The 14,156-nt window shown below is 44.5% G+C and overlaps 1 long non-coding RNA gene across 1 annotated transcript in view; it reads left to right on the top strand.

Moving 5' to 3' along the window:
• The first annotated feature begins 2,237 nt into the window (after positions 1 to 2,237).
• Positions 2,238 to 14,156, top strand: part of LOC115029553 — a 19,811-nt gene continuing 7,892 nt past the window's right edge. The window contains exons 1-3 of the long non-coding RNA XR_003835115.1: positions 2,238 to 2,385; positions 9,621 to 9,712; positions 11,525 to 11,616. This is a non-coding gene — a long non-coding RNA (uncharacterized LOC115029553). The remainder of the gene's footprint in view (positions 2,386 to 9,620; positions 9,713 to 11,524; positions 11,617 to 14,156) is intronic.

Here is a 14,156-nt window from a genome sequence, read left to right as displayed (position 1 = left end):
ATAAAAACCCTGCAAATCTCAAAAAAAAGAATAGATGCCCCAGTACAGAGGAATGCCAGAGCCAGGAAGCACGAGTGGGGGGGGGGGAGAGCAGGGGGGCGGGGGAGGTGGTATAGGGGACTTTCGGGATAGCATTTGAAATGTAAATGAAGAAAATAATAAAAATTTGAAAAAAAAAGAAACACCTTTTTAAAAATATCACACTGTGTACCTTTGGCTCTCATGGAACTCATTGTGTCGAACAGGCAGGCTGACCTTGAACTCACAGAGATCTCCCTGGCCTCTCTGCCTCTCAGTTGCTAGGGTTAGAGGCGTTCTTTTTTTAATTTTTGAGATAGGGACTAAACTTGAATTTAAGATCCTCCTGCCTCAGCATCCCTAGTAACTAGGATTGCTTGTCTGCAACCCAGCTGGTGTTACTTGCTGAGTAAAAATCTGTATTCTCTTCCCTGTGTGAAGTGGTTCTCAGACACGCCGTGCATTACGCTGGCTCTAAGCCATGCATTGGAGAACAGGATGCCTAATAAAGTCCTATGTGACACCTCCATGCAATGGGTGAGAAATAGTGTTTCAAGGAAAAAATTTGCTAAAATGGTATGGAATGAGCAAAGGGTACAAACTACAAAGGGGGGGCTCAGCATGTATTTACGTGAGTTCTCAGAAATGTCTAGAAAGATATATGGGGGGTCCTTAGAGACAAGAAAGGGTATCAATAAGAGGATGGGAATTCTTTTTTTTTTTTAGGATTTATTTTTTATTTATATGAGTACACTACAGCTGTCTTCAGACACACACTAGAAGAGTGCATTAGATCCCATTACAGATGGTAGCTGGGATTTGAACTCAGGACCTCTGGCAGAGCAGTCAGTGCTCTTAACCACTGAACCATCTCTGTAGCCCGAGAAAGGGATTTTTTTTTTTTTTTCCGAGACAGGGTTTCTCTGTGTAGCCCTGACTGTCCTGGAACTCACTCTGTAGATCAGACTAGCCTCAAACTCAGAAAGCTGCCTGCCTCTGCCTCCCAAGTGCTGGAATTAAAGGTATGTACCACCACTGCCCGGCTGACAAAGGAAATTCTTAACTAAAAAGAACATGGTGTCTTCTTAAGGTTGAAATCTCTGTGGTCTCCCAAGAGCTCAGGCATACAACCTCATGTTCTGCTACACTCAGGAGGCAGGATTTAGTTCTGAAGGTGGCAGAATATTGAAACCTAACTCCAGGCCAGAGAAACAAGAGGAGAAGTTGATTTGGCCACATAGGGATGGGATATGCTTATTTATGTAGTTCCCTGGTCTCTGCTCTATGACTATTCCTGCTGAGTCTTTTTTCTGTTTACCACAGATAGAAAAAGTCCATAGCAAACTGAAGAAACAGTAATTCTGCCCAAATCCAGTGTGAACAAACCAGTTTATTTGGGTTACTTACTTTGGGTGGACCCAGACACTACACTGCAGAAGAGCCTCTGCCAGCCACGTGTATCGCTTCAGAGAGGGTGGGGCCTCACGAGCTTTCCCCTTCTACCACAGGTAAATGTTAGTTGCTGTGAGGGCCTGGGAGTAGAAGTCACAGCTACTACTCTAAAGGCAGCTGAAGGAAACAGGCACACAGCTAGCCCTGCTGATGCATCTTCTGTGAGAGATACACAGTTCACATTTTTCTCCTGAGGCACTCCAGGCATGCCTCCGTCATCCTGCAGATACACACCCTGCCCCTTAATAGTCATGCTTAAAACTATACTAAACTGCCAGGCAGTGGTTGCTCACGCCTTTAATCTCAGCCGTTGGGAGGTAGAGGCAAGAGGATTTCTGAGTTCCAGGCCGGCCTGGTCTACAGAGTGAGTTCCAGGACAGTCAGGGCTACACAGAGAAACCCTGTCTCAGAAAAACAAAACAAAACAAAAACAAAAACAAAAAAACAAAAAACAAAAAACAAAAAAAAACTATACTAAACCATTGTAAGGTAAAAGGATTTTATATATATATATATCTGTGATTATGATGTTCTTCTGACTAGTATTCTCCAGATAACTTGCATGCATACTGGAGAATTACATAAGCACAAATCCCAGCCAAAGGGCCTTTGTCCAAAGCCAGACTTTCTTTGGGTTCCAGGAAGTTAGAGTTAGATTTCAGTTCATTGTCAACCTGCCGAGAAAGCAGGCCACGGGTACAAAGGGCCTTCCTTAAACAATGATTACCACTCTTGAAACACTCAAATAGAGCTGTAGTGGTCTCTTGTTTAGACGCTGGAAAGCCAGGCAAGGGCTTCAGGATTGGAGGAGTTGAGCAGCCTTCCCAGGGCCTGCACAATGGGATCCCCAGCAGAGCTATAGAAGAAGTCTTGTACCCTTCCTCAGGCAACATCTGCTATATGAAGCCCCAAAAGGTACCTCCACCTAGAACCTCACCTCTCCTCCTCAAACAGGATTTCAGAACTTTCCTAGTTAGATATTTAATAGTGTTTGTGTTATCTAACCTCTGCGCTGTTGACGTTTTTAGCTAGATAATCTGTGGCAACTGTCCTATACATTGCAGGATGGTTAGTACCCTCACTGCCCACTTCTCACTACATACAAGAAGCATCCTTCCCTTCACTCCCATTTTGTGACAACTAAAAAATGTCTCCAGACATTACCAAGTCTTCCTTATCAGAGCTGGGTGCCCAGGGGTTAGACCTGGGTCCTTGCAAATAGTAGCCATGGGTTCTACCACTGATCTAACCCCAGGCTGAGAATGCCTGTCCTAGAACACTAAGTGAATGCCAAAAGCATTGCCTTGCATGGTTTCCAGGGCCTAAACAGACAAAAAAGAGAGTGTCACTAAAGATACACAGCTGAGCTGGTCATAGGCCTCTCAGTGTGACAGAGAGCCAGGAATAGGGGTAAGAGAAAAAGCCAGGAGTGGGCAGTAAGCTCCGCCCTGCTACACTCTCCTACACAGAACTCAAAGTCCAAGAATTCCACACTTGAACTTGCCCTTTGGGACCTTGTAAAAGTATATTTGTTAAGACAGGATGCTAGGATGTAATTTTGACAACATGACATAGGTTTGGGGGAGGGCATATGTCATCTAAATGTTTAATGTATTGTATCAGACAATTTATCCCAAATTTGGTATTCCAAAGTCCTATGGCTTTGAGCTACCCTGACTTTTTTTTTAAGATTTATTTGTTTATTTTATGTATGTGAGTACACTGTAGCTGTACAGATGGTTGTGAGCCTTCATGTGGTTGTTGGGAATTGAATTTTTAGGACCTTTGCTTGCTCGCTCCGGTTGGCCCCGCTCACTGAGTCCCTGCTTGCTCTGGCCCAAAGATTCATTTATTATTATATATAATAAGTACACTGTAGCTGACTTCAGACACACCAGAAGAGGGTATCAGATTTCATTACGGATGGTTGTGAGCCACCACATGGTTTCTGAGATTTGAACTCAGGACCTTCGGAACAGCAGTTAGTGCTCTTATCCACTGAGCTATCTCACCAGCCAGCTACCCTGATTCTTACTCTAGTCAGAGTCCAGTTATTTTGAGCTGGGGTTGGGAGGGAGTATGGGACATAGCATGAAATGCTTGCCCTTGTTCCAAATTGCTTCCACTGAGAGCCATCATCTCCTGAAATCACAGAATCCTGGAGCAGTTTAAGCTCCCACGCTGTTTATTGTATGCTGGTTTGTGGCCCTGACAACCAGGGTAGGGGGTTATCCAGAAACACTGGTCTCCTCAGGAATGATGGACAGGGGTCTTTGGTGGTACATTGGTCCCAGGGCCAGGACTGCCGTGAGCTACATCCTCTACTCTGTTCTCACTTTTTATTGATTTACCCAGTCCAGGCTTTAACTGAGCTATAGTCCAAACAGGCCCTGGTCTGTGATGCTCTTGCTTTAGCCTCCAGAATGGCTGGATTACAGACCTACTCCTGGCTTGACTCTGCAGGCTTCTGTGTGTCCTGAGAGTGGCCTTGAGGGATCTCTGCTGAGGAAGGGGTAGGCAGAGGTAGACCAGCAACTCACGCTTACATTTCCGGTTTTTCCTCCTACTTTTGTGGAGATAATTCTTCCACATCCCCTTTTGTTTCGCCTTTCTCCTTCCTTAAAGTACCTTCCTCCCGTGACTCAAAACATTTCTGTCTAAGACTTCTCAGTCATTTGTGGATTGTCTGTAATCTACAGATCACAAGCCACAGAAGGCTTGTCACCCAGGCCTTTGCCTCAACGCCCTTGGTAAGGACATTCTTTTATATGAACTGTAGGACAACATCGAAACTACAAAGACGAAATGATGTGCATGGATATTGATATCTTCTGTTGTAAAGAGTTTTCTGTAAGCACGTGTTTTTCCTCCCAGCCCCGGGCTTTCATAAATAATGACTCTGAAACTCAAATATATTTACAAATACCTAGACCATATAGCTAGGCATGTTCCCCGACTATTTCATAACTTAATATCCCCTTTATCCTATTCTGCGTTCTGTAACATGGCTGTTTACCCGGTCTTTAGTTACATGCGCCCATCTTCCTCTGTGTCTGGGCTGAATCTCCCCACACTTGACTCTATCCCAGAATCCTTTCTGCCCACTAGATGCCCCACCTTCTTACTTTTCCTATAAGGTGTAGGTTTTTTTATTGACAGGTAATGTATCCATACATACACAAGACATTCTCACTACAATCTTCTACAGCTAAGGGACAAATATACTCAGAACTAGAGCACAATGAGACAGTCAAAAGTGCCATTAGTCCTACCTGCATGCATTAAAATGTAGATAAATGTTTAAAAAAAAAACCCTAAATATCTGGGCAGTGGTGGCACACGCCTTTAATTGCAGTACCGGGGAGACAGCGGCAGGAGAATCTCTGAGTTTAAGGCCAGTCTGTTCTACAAAGTGAGTTCTAGAACATCTAAGGCTACACAGAGAAACCTTGTCTCTAGCCCTCCAATGCACACACACACACACACACACACACACACACGCGCGCGCGCGCAAAGAAAAAAAAAAGCATAAATGCTAAGATTAAACCAGAGAGGCTCAAAGTATCTGAGACATTTTTTTGAAAGTTAGCAATGAGGGGGTTGGGGCAGGGAGATAGGTGAGGAATGGGGACAGGATGGGACAGAACAGGGCACAACAAAATGACTTCACATTGTTAAGCAGGAGTAAACACCCTGGACTAGCAATTTACAAGTGAATTGAGATTTAGACATGTAGTTAGGCATCTTGACAATGAAACATATCATAAGTTCTCTGTTGGGAAGTCCTAGCTTGGTTTCAGATCGTCGAGAGCCCTTGCATCACCTTGAATCAAGCTGTTAGTTAAAGGCACCTGGGTAGAGCTGGTGTCAGCCTGCCTGCACATCAGAGTCACTGTAGGAACTTAGGCCTCACTAAATTAAAACTTGGATGAGTGTATTTGTATTATAAATGCACATTACATTGCTGTAAGATAGATAAGCTACCAATGGGAACGGAAACAACAAAAAGAAGTTACCAACCGTTATCACTGGATGTGGTTGCCACTCTGGCACTTTGTGTATGTAGGATGCATGTCAGGGTGCACACATGCCACAGCTTGCCTATGGAGGGCACAGGGCAGCTTTGTGGAGTCGGTTCTCTTTCACCTTTACAAGATTTGTGGGGCTGGAACTCAAGTCAACAGGCATTGTTTGTCACACATGAAAAGAAAGCTTTTATATGATGAAGCAAGCACAGCACAGATTCTGTCACAAGTGCTCAAAGGCAGTTCCTTCCTGAGAGGTAAGGCACGGTGGTCAGTTTAGCAGAGACAGCGTGAATATGATTACCTGTGAGGGTGGTCACTCTGTATCTGCATGTGTGCATAGAATAGAGACGGGTGAGACTGTAGGCAGAGAAGCCTTTGGGGAAACATGATAAGTTAGGGCCTGGCCTGAAACCGTTACTGGGAGAAAGGTGGAGATAATGAAACTGGAACCTCACTGTAACAACCTTTGGATATGCAGGGCGAGAGAGACGTGCCGTTTACCATCAAGAGTATGAGGAACCCAGGTTTAATTTAGAATATGCATTTCTGGTGCATAAACCCATCAAGCTAGAAAAGTCCATTTGGACACTCCTCTGAGCCCCAGGTTATTTCTAAGTCTGGGCTATATAGGGATACCATGTCTGCCATCCCCTTTAGGGGACATTATTTGCTTCGTGGTCTGCCACATAGGTATCAGGAGCCAACAGAGTGTCCATTATGTTACCTGTTTAATAGTTTAAGTGGTCTCTCTAGAGCAGTGATTCACCAACTTTGATGTACATCAGGTGGAGTCTCAGGTGGAGGGCCAGTGAGACAGGTCAGTGGGTGAAAGTGCTTGTAGTCAAGCCTGAGGACCTGAGTTCAATTCCTGATGGAATGCAAGCTGTCCTCTAACCCTTACACACACACTCTGGCTTATATGCCTGCACACACAATCATTCCATAATAAGCAATGCCTACACACACAGTCATTCCACAATAAGCAATCCCTTCACACCTGTTGGGATGGTTGTTCTGGGAGGACCAGCCATTACCAGTTATTGGAACTGTAGGAAAGGAGAACTTTCCTACACTGTTGGTGGGAATGATGATAGGAAAAAAAATATTGAAACGTTGCAGTATTGGGGGCTGGAGAGATGGCTCAATGGTTAAGAACACTGACTGTTCTTCCAAAGAACCCAGGTTCAAGTCCTAGTACCCACATGGCAGCGCACAACTGTCTGTAATTCCAGTTCCAGGGGATCTAACATCTTCATACAGGCAGGACACAAATGTACATTTTTTTTTTAAAAAAGTCATTTAAAAACATAAAAAAAAAAAACTTTGCAGTTTTACCCTATTGCCCAGCAATCCCTCTGCTGGTATGTTCTTGATGGAATTTAACTTAGTTTCTCATGGAGATATCTGTGCTCCTGGGTTTGAGGCACAACAGCCGAGATACTGAGACAACCTGCATGTCCATAGGGGATGGACGAAGGGATAAAGAACTTCTGGTAGAGATCTCCCTCTCCCTGCCCCCTCACCTAGAATGCGGCTCCGTCAGAGGAAGGAAAATACGGCAATACTAGACAGTGCAGTCAGCCCACAGGACACTGTGCTAAGTGAAAGTGGCCACACAACAAAAGAAAAATAACTTGATGCTCTTAGTCATATGTGCAATCCAAAAACAAAGTCAGTATGGGGTGGTGTGTATTTTTGATCCCAGCATTCAAGAGGCTGAGGCAGGAGAATTCTGAGTTCCAGGGTGGCCTCCGCCACTGAGTAAGACTCTGCCTCAAGATCTAAATAAAAGAAAATGTTAACAAACAAGTAGTCAAAGGGGTAGAGGAAGACCAGAGCAGTGGCTGCCTGGTCTGCTGAACCCCAGAGGAAGACCAGAGCAGTGGCTGCCTGGTCTGCTGAACCCCACAGGAAGACCAGAGCAGTGGCTGCCGGGTTTGCTGAATCCCAGGTATGTCGTCAGGGAAGAGGGATGTGGGCTAAAGGGCACATCTTGGACTTTTGGTCGAACAGGGCTGTCACTAAGATAAGACTGATAACATAAGTACTGAGATTAATGCTTCCAAAGTCTCATCACTGACAGTTTTACAAATTGTCTCAAAACTGTTGGTCAGGTTGAGACAAAGGGTCTAAAAAAGGAACTGGTATTTTTGAATGAGAAACGTACCACAGTAGAATCAGGCGTTTGAATCCTTGGTTCCCAGTTGGTTCTGTTTGGGGATGTTTAGATTTAGGTGATGGCTCTGTGGGGGAATTATATATATCATGGATGGGCTTTGAGATTGGATCGCTCGCCCACCACTAGAAGGTGGGTGCTCTCTGTAGGCCTGCTGCTTGCTGTCAAGCCTCCCCTTCATCAGGGACTCCTATCCCTCTAGAACCATGAACAAGGTAAAGTCTCATGGACTCCTATCACAGTAACAGGAAGGGAGCTAATAGAGATACATTCTGTTTGGTATCATTACATTACCCCAAGGTCAATCAGACCACGTGCTTCTTCAGATGCAGTGATCCCCTCTAACTTCCTAAGGCTATACTCCAGGCTCCTCAGTGGACGGAGAGTTGAGGTCATGGGTAAAACTCTATGTGTTTTTTTTTTTTTTCTATACATATAATAAGATTTAATTTATAAAATAGGCACAGAAAGAGGTTAACAGTTACTAAGTATAAATTAGAAATTTTGATTATAATAAATGATATGTGAATAAGGTCTCTCCTTTCCCCAGAATATCTTGTACTTTCTTCTTTTGAGCTAAGAATCACTTGGTGACTTCTCCTGTTTACTTTTTTCCCTCCAGTGTTTGATCTCAAACCCTGACCTTGCAGCACATGCTGCAACTAGAGCCACGGCAGCCCCGCAGGCTCTGTGCCTTTTCTCTGGCACATGCAGAGCCCCAGCTTCACTGTTCAGGAGTTAACTGAAGGCAGTCACTGGCAGACCTCCACAGGGCTCTGTTAGCAGTGACAGCTCCTAAGTGACTAATACCGCAGATTCCACACACATGGACTGGACAAGACGGCGATTCCTGCCCCTGTGGGGCAGAATGAGGCATGCATGTGATTGCTTAAGAACAGTGATTGCTGGAATTAGCGTTCTAGACTTCGCTTGGCCAAGAGTAACTGGAACCTCAGGAAGCAAACTGCAAATCAGGGTGACTGATGTGGTCAGGTCCTCTCTCACAAGATGCCGCCGACACCGCTGGCTGCTGGTGAGGTCGGGGTGCAGTGTACGATTAACAAGGTCCTGAGTTCAGTCCCTAACACAAAAGTAGTTCTTATGGCATGGCTTCAAAAGAAAAGCAAACCAAAGTGCTGGTGAGATGGCTCAGAGGGTAAGAGCACACTGGCTGCTCTTCCAAAGGTCCTGAGTTCAAATCCCAGCAACCACATGGTGGCTCACAACCATCTGTAATGAGATCTGACGCCCTCTTCTGGCGCATCTGAAGTCAGCTTCAGTGTACTTATGTATAATTACTATATACACATATATTAATTATATATTAACATATTATATATGTGTGTTGATTGAACAAGTGTAACCAGATTTCCATTATATGCGGACAAAGCAACTCCTAGTAATTGAGAGGATGAGTCACTAAAGGGGGCTTAGCACGGAAGCTCATGGTTATAACTGCTATTTTATAGAGCAGGAAATTGTTGATTTTTTTGTGTGTGATTTTATATTACATATATATACACATGCACATGTATAATAACACAGATGAGTATGTGGCGTGAAGTTCCACCCCCAGAGGAATTCATGTTTTAGAAGTTCTGTTAACATATAATTGACCTATCATAAAATTCACTGTTGTCAGTGTAGGGTTTTTTAGTTTTGTTGTTCTTGTTGAGTAAATTCAAACAGCTGTCTCCTACTAAAATGGTACTTTTAAAGTGTGTTCACCAGCTCAGCAGGGTGGTGCTAGTGCACGCCTTTAATCCCAGCACCGGGAGGCACAGACTGGGATCTCTATGAGTTCGAACGAGGCCAGCCTGGTCTACAGAGTGAGTTCCAAGACAGCCAGGGCTACACAGAGAACCCTGTCTTGAAACAAAAACCAAAATAAACCACACAACCATCTCAACAAGTTTTTTCATGCTTAATCCATTCTCCCTTCCCAGGTCCCAGGCAACTCGAGACCTGCCCCTTCTAAAGATCCTCGCGGCTTGCGTGTCCTGGAAAATCTCCCAATGGCTGGAGGCAGGTGGAAACAGTTAAGGCCTCAAACACTTCTCTTACCTCTGACTTGAATGTGGTGTTTGTTTGTTTGTTTGTTTGTTTTTTGAGACAGGGTCGCTCTGCATAGCCCTGGCTGTCCTGGAACTCACTNTGTAGACCAGGCTGGCCTCNAACTCAGAAATCCGCCTGCCTCTGCCTCCCGAGTGCTGGGATTAAAGGCGGGCGCCACCACGCCCGGCTTTTGATTTTACTTTTTAATTTCACTATTACTTAAGTGGCCAATCAAAGATGGCTAGGCTGGCTTTTTAGGGTTTCCAGGGCACAGGCTGACTGGCAGCGTCCTCAGGGATGTGTTAGTAAATATTGTAACCATGGAGCAGTGGATGAGAGAATCTGATAGGGGTAGGAGTTCCATGCGTGTAGGATCTCCCTGTTCCTGTTACTCTCAGAGCCTTTCTCTCCACTGCTGTCCTCAAACTGTGGGCAGTTCTGTGCCCAGCTACCTGCTGCTTTCTCCTTTCCCACTGCTGTCAGAGGCCAGGCCCCAGAAGGAGCCATGGCCTGGGTATGTAGTTCTGTCACAGTCAGCTGGCCCATCTTATAGATGACTCTGAGCATCTACTTCTGTATTTGCCAGGCACTGGCAAAGCCTCACACGAAACAGCTATAATAGAGTCCCTTCAGCAAAATCTTGCTGGCATATGCAATAGTGTCTGGGTTTGGTGGATGATTATGGGATGGATCCCCAGGTATGGCAGTCTCTGGATGGTCCATCCTTTTGTCTTAGCTCCAAACTTTGTCTCTGTAACTCCTTCCATGGATGTTTTGTTCCCTATTCTAAGGAGGAATGAAGTATCCACACTTTGGTCTTCGTTCTTCTTGATTTTTTTGTGTTTTGCAAATTCTATCTTGGGTATTCTAAGTTTCATTTGGAGCTTTCTAATTATTGCCCAGAGACCCTCACTAACCAGAAGTCAGAATAAAGCCAGTCTGCATTCTTTTGACAGAAGCCCTCACCGTCTCTATTGGAAATTACCCTGTGCCGCATTCCCAGATGTCTTTTTTTTTTTTAAGATTCATTTATTTATTTATTCATTTACTGATGGTTGTGAGTCTTCATGTGGTTGTTGGGAATTAAATTTTAGGAACTCTGCTCACTCCGGTCAACCCTGCTCGTTCAGACCCTGCTTGCTCCTGCCCAAGGAAAACACACCAGAAGAGGGCGTCAGATTTCATTACATGGTTGTGAGCCACCATGTGGTTGCTGGGATTTGCATTCAGGACCTTTGGAAGAGCAGTCAGTGCTCTTATTCGCTGAGCCATCTCCCCAGCTTGTTTGTTTTTTGTTTTTTTTTAATTTATTTATTTTATGTGAGTACACTGTTGCTATCCTCAGACACACCAGAGGAGGGCATTGGATCCCATTACAGATGGTTATGAGCCACCATGTGGTTGCTGGGATTTGCATTCAGGACCTTTGGAAGAGCAGTCAGTGCTCTTATTCGCTGAGCCATCTCCCCAGCTTGTTTGTTTTTTGTTTTTTTTTAATTTATTTATTTTATGTGAGTACACTGTTGCTATCCTCAGACACACCAGAGGAGGGCATTGGATCCCATTACAGATGGTTATGAGCCACCATGTGGTTGCTGAGAACTGAACTCAGGACCTCTGGAAGAACACTCAGTGCTCTTAACCGCTGAGCCATCTCGAGACCCCCAGATGTCTTTTTATGGGCAAACCCACAGCAGATATTGTCATGTGCCCAGAAACCAGAATGCCAGCTGAAGCCTCAAGGGACATCTGTGTTCACATCTGTCTTGTTTCTTGTTCCACCCATCATCCACAGAGCTGCATGAAGTCCGTTCCTTGGCACTGCCCATTGTGAGGACAGCTAATTCCACGCCACGAGGCTGCTTCCAGATGCTCTCCACTTCTCTGGTACTAGAACATGGCTGGTTTTATACTCTGCAGGGAAGGCCCGCCATCTTCTCTGCGGCTCAACACACAGTCTTCTGGGATGCAGTTAGAGGCAACACAAACAGGATTAACTGGCTGTAGGGTTCAAAAGAAAGGAGTTAACTCCAGAATGTTGGCAAAGTAGAAGGGGTTGTTAGTAGTTAAGGCATAAGTAGAACAAGTTGAGGGAAGAATGAGTTTCATTTTGGATATAGTTAGATTTTCAGTGTCTCTGAAAAGCCCATGGTGGGCCTGCCCATTCACGGTAAGCACATTTCCCACAGATACTTGGAGTATAAAGGGTCTTCCCCATCCAGCAGGCACTGTTGCTTTCCTGTCTTTCCACTTATCCCACACTGGCAGGTTTTGTTCTATTGTCTGCCCTACCTCTGTGGCTGAAGATCTTGTGCATCTAAACACACCCAAAACTCATCCCATTCTGATCCCCAGTAAGGAACTTAGCGATAAGCTTGCGAGCCACCTAATTCTGGTCCTCGAGACAGAAGGAGGACCACTTTGAAGCTCCCAGGAAATGTTCTCTTTCTTAAATGAAGATGAACAAAATGAAGAGGTAGACTGGCTTCTCCTTGTGCCCCAGGGCAACGTTCTTGGAGACATGATAGAAATTAACTTCAGTAAAACGAGCCAAGAAGGTTGCAGCTGAAAGACACTGTCTTTCCAGCCTACTAATTAGCTAAGGCGAAGACTGAGTTCCTACGGATGCTTTCAGGAGATAGCATACCCTGCATCAGTTCAGCCTCTTGGAAATAGGGTCTCTTCACTTGCTTGTGAAAGCATCCCAGTTGGTAGATAAAGTAAGAGGGGAGACTGTCATTCTTGTCTGTTCTTGAGTGTTTTAACTAGATGAAGAGGGGGTCAGAAATCACAGATAGGGGCGGTAGACGAAGACAGCCAACGTCTAACTGGCCAGGGGATGGAAAGGATGGCTTCTGGAATAAGATGCTGACTTGGTGCGGGGACTTGCAGAAGAAACTGCTTGTTTGGGACAGAGGGCTTTGCTTTGCTTTGCTTTGCTTTGCTTTGCTTTGCTTTGCTTTGCTTTGCTTTGCTTTGCTTTGCTTTGCTTTGCGAGAAGACAGGTGTTTCACGCTGTACTGGTAACCATCCCAGTGTCTCCTTTTGGCTTACCTCCCACCCCTTCACATACCTGGCTTTTCCTTGACTCTCAGCCCATGAGTTATCTTCACACTCCTCAGGTTGTTTTCACAGGCACAGGTCAGACAGATGTCAGGATCCCATTTTAAAACTGGGGGGGGGGGGTTAAAATGACAGGCTCATAAAAATAATCAGCACCTAGAAATGGTAGTGACCAGGCCTGACTCAGGTTTCCCCTATCTGAAAGCCTGTGTTCTTTGAAGTCCATAATGAGGTCCAATTCAGTCTAAAACAAACTCTAATCACTGGTCTTACTTGTTTGGTCTGGTTACTTGGTTGGTTAGTTGGTTGGTTTTTCAAGAAAGGGTTTCTCTGTGTAGCCCTGGCTATCCTAGAGCTTCCTCTGTAGACCAGGTTGCCCTCGAACTTTCAGAGATCTACCTGCCTCTGCCTCTGCCTCTGCCTCCCTAATTGCTGGGATTAAAGGCGTGCGCCACCACTGGCCTGCAGTTACTCTTATTTTGCATAGTGAGTCTGAGTAAATCATAAGATTCCCCCTGGTCTTGATTCAGCAAGAAGCCATGCTGCTGCCTTGTGAGGTCTGTGTTTTCATACTAACCAAGATAATGTTTCTTTCCATGCCACCTGGCTGGCATTCTCTTTCCCTCTCCAGTTTCTTCCATGGTTAATCTTTGCCGGATTATATAGCATAGGGTTCCCCCGCCCCCTTAAATTATACCAATTGTGAGTGTGATCTTTTTAAATTCTTGACAATTACTGTGATCCTCTGACTTTTCATGGACCAAAGTGATTGGCAGCTTTGCCTTTTGGGGGAATTTCCTGTTTTTGTTTTTATTTTTATTTTGGAGTACAGACTCCAAATATGAGAGGAAGCTACAGTTCAGCTGTAGTGCAGGAGACAAGTCTGACCGGTCTGGCAAGGTGAGAAAGTGGTTCTTAGTGAGTTGGTTGGGGAATGAGCCTAGAGTACCTTCTTGTTTATTTCTGAAAGTGAGAACCTTCTAGAAATGTTCTTTTAAAGAGTTGAACATATTTTTAGTGTGCCAGGAGTCTTAACTCTAACAACTCTTTGAGGGGAAACTTTTTTTGTGTTATAATTCTCTGTGTGCATGTTTTAGAATGAAAATGAAAATCCCGAGGTTAACCAGGAGCTCAAGAGATTAACCAGGAGCCTACTTCTCCACTACTGATGAGTTTAAGTTTCAGGTTTTTTTGGTGTTTTGTTTTTTTTTTTTTTTTTTTTTTTTTTTTTTTTTTTTTTTTTTTTTTTTTTTTTTTTTTTTTTTCTTTATTCTCTCTCTCTCTCTCTCTGTTTCTCTCTCTCAGATAATAAATAACTTGATGTTTGAGTTTCCTAGTTGTGTCCTGAGAAATGACCATGCATT

The sequence above is a fragment of the Mus caroli genome, chromosome 16, assembly GCF_900094665.2.
Source record: "Mus caroli chromosome 16, CAROLI_EIJ_v1.1, whole genome shotgun sequence".
NCBI lineage: Eukaryota > Metazoa > Chordata > Mammalia > Rodentia > Muridae > Mus > Mus caroli.
Note: the sequence above shows the minus strand (reverse complement) of the source record. Positions and strands in the feature narration are given on the sequence as shown.